Raw genomic sequence first — 3,184 nt, 5'->3', positions numbered from 1 at the left:
GCATTATTAAAGGTACAGTTTACAACGTGGCATGATGAATGCAACACACGCTTGCCTGGACCCTAACTGGACCTCAGCTACACCTCCACTTGCGAAATCCCAGAGCACTACAACATGTTTATTGTTCCTCTTCTGGTACACAATCTTCCTTCATTGCGAGCGTGACCTTCCTTCATTGCGAGCGTGACCTGCACATGATAACACACCATATACCTCAGTACTCATGACTAGGCAAACAGAAGTGTGAAAATTAACTAGCATGCGGCCCTGGCTATGAACAACCCACTATAACAACACGCATAACCAGCAAAAACAAAACGGTTTCCCTGTAATACACACCCACTCATCTCTTCACACAAGCAGCCTCTTTCCACACCAATCCACAACTGATGCAGCACAACAAGCCAATGCCCACGCTTTACTTCAACAACAGCTTTACTTCAACAACAGAAAGCCTCCTTAAAGGTGCAAGAGAAACACCATGCTGCAGTAAACCAAAAACAACTTAACGTCAAAACAGGACAACCAGATGTTAATTCTCAGAAATGGTGAGCAATGCCCCTTGCGAGTGCAAGGCCTGCCTAATCGAAAGACACCCACAACTCGAGGGTTTGCTATGCACAAGTCTCCTTCTTCATAAAAATGGTGGAAGGGTTTGCTGTTGTGGCAAGGTACACGTCCTGCCTGTTTTCACTTGCAAAATACCTAGAAAGAAAGCTTCCTTCATAAATCCCAAAGCTCCTTCCATATTCACTCCCCAAACTTCCACATTATTACAAAAGCGATTGCCTAGCCCGGAGAAGTCCATTCAACCCGCACCCAAGAAGAAGTTTTCAGTCAAAGACTATTCCCTTCTCCTCGAAAGCTTCAAGGACTAAAACCTTCAATTGTAAGAGTTCTTTTCATCAAATCACTTGCTGCACCACTTTCTTTCAATGCATTAGCATATTAAGTGATTGTTTGCTACAAATACCATACATCTAATGGCTTTTTCATTTCAAGAACAGCATGGCAAAGAGAAGAGGTAGAGCACAAGCTAACAGAGGTGCAGCAGACAAGCCATCAAGGCCCACTCCACAAGGTATATGCACGAAGACACCATCTCATCCCATCAACAAAATGAAGCGAACCAGCAAGTTTACAACCAGAAGTCCTCCACTTGCAGTGGTAGCCAAACCAACATTCCCTAAACCTAGGACTTCACCAATTGTTATGGACCCTCCAAATCACAACACTTGTGAAGAGTTTCCACCAGCAACAACAAAATCTCGCTTTCAACGTACATGGACAGAAGAAGACATGGCTAAATCCCTTCAAGCACGGGAGAATGGCCTCTCCTTAGTCAAGTGCTCCATGCAATTTGGGATAAGCAAAACGGCAATTGCAAATTGGGAAGAAGGAAGAACTCTCAAGAAGAGAAAAGGACCACAAACAATTTTGACGGAGGAAGAGGAGGCTGCTTTACTTCAGTGGATATTTGCGAAGTGCGATTCAGGTCATGGCGTCTCAGTGTTGGATGTTAAGTTGAAAGTGGCAGAAATTTGTCAAACAAGGTATACACTCTGTTCCAATGGAATCCCTGGCAAAAGTTGGTGGGCCGGCTTTCGAAAGCGACATCCAAGTCTAGTTTTCCGTGTTGGAGAGAGCTTGGATCAGTCAAGGGCAACTCGCTTTCGACCCGACATTGTAAAGTCTTTGCATGACAACATTCGCTCATCATATCAAAAGCACAAGTATCCACCTTCTAACATATGGAATGCAGATGAAACCGGATTCCAAGGATCAAGAGACAAAGGTATGAAGATTCTAGCAAGAAAGGGGACTAAATCTGTGTATAATGTTACATGTGATTCACGTGAGTGGATGACGGTTTTATGTTGTGTGAACGCCGTTGGGCATGCTATTCCATCATATTACATATTCAAAGGTAGCCGAATTTGGGAAACTACATTCAAAATTGTGAACAGGGAGCAGCAATGGCAATGCAAAAGAAGGCATGGATGACCAGTGAGTTGTTTCAAGCATGGATCGAGCACTTCGACAAAGCTATCACGGAGCTTGTTGGTAAGGAAAATCGGCATCTTCTAATTTTGGATGGCCATGGTAGTCATGTCTCCCTCGAGGTTGTTGAAAAGGCTCGTGATTCAAGTATAGATATTATTACCCTACCAGCACACACATCACACAAGCTTCAACCTTTGGATGTATCCGTATTCAAATCCTTGAAGATTCACTTTCGCAAAGAGCGGGACAGTTGGCATCTGCGGACTCTTTCAAGGCAGGCAAGCAAGTTAGAGCTGGCCACAATTGCAGCAAAAGCTATTCACTGTGCTTTAACAGAGGACAATATTAAAGCGGGTTTCAAAGCAACCGGAATTTGGCCATTTAACCCTGATGCAGTAAAATTTGACAACATGCCATGTAATCATATCAGCGTTGTGGAGGATGCAGCAGCCGAAGAAGAAGAATTGTCACAGGTACCAAGCACACCTTTACCAAGTGGAGAGGATGAAGCCGTTCATACACTCAGCATGATGGCCAAGCAACTCTTAAACGAAGATACACTTCTTGAAAATACACCTACAGTCAATGGGGTCACATACACGCGGCTGATGGAGGAAGATGATGATACATGCAAGTTTTATGACAGTCCTGAACAGCAAGGAACATCTTTTAACCCAGCATGTGACTCTCTTCCTCCATCCCTTTCAACAACCAACCACTGCCACACTTTGCCAAGAAGAGAAGCAAACATATCTCTCTTGCAACCCATTGTGAGAAACAACAACAATGAGAACACAAATCAGATTGGCAACTCTACCCTCAGCTTGCAACGAGACATATTTGGAAATGAGCACACAAACCTCAACATCAACCAGCAAAGCAATTCAGTTCAGCCTGCCAGCCTTGTCAACATTCTATGAGTGCCAATGATGGAAGTTTCTATACGGCAAGTAAATAGAGAGCCCTTTGTAGATTATACCAACAGTTTGATTCTTACTTCCAATCAGTATATTCAGAGCATGAAAGCCAAAACAGCAAAAAAGGATGAAATAGCAAAGGCAAGAGAGGAGAAGAAGGTGGATAAAGACAACAAGCGGTTACAAATACAAGCTGAGAAAGAGGCAGCCACACAATGGAAACTTCATACGCAACAAGCAAAGGCTTCAAGGAAGAATTGGGA

At 43.6% G+C, this 3,184-nt stretch overlaps 1 pseudogene; it reads left to right on the top strand.

Moving 5' to 3' along the window:
• Nucleotides 1-1,797: 1,797 nt before the first annotated feature.
• Nucleotides 1,798-2,924, top strand: LOC147435706 (MFS-type transporter clz9-like; annotated as a pseudogene).
• Nucleotides 2,925-3,184: the final 260 nt, after the last annotated feature.

This window comes from Adiantum capillus-veneris, chromosome 18 (assembly GCF_014529385.1).
Source record: "Adiantum capillus-veneris isolate H3 chromosome 18, ASM1452938v2, whole genome shotgun sequence".
In the NCBI taxonomy this organism is placed as follows: domain Eukaryota; kingdom Viridiplantae; phylum Streptophyta; class Polypodiopsida; order Polypodiales; family Pteridaceae; genus Adiantum; species Adiantum capillus-veneris.
This window is presented reverse-complemented; position numbering and strand designations above follow the sequence as displayed.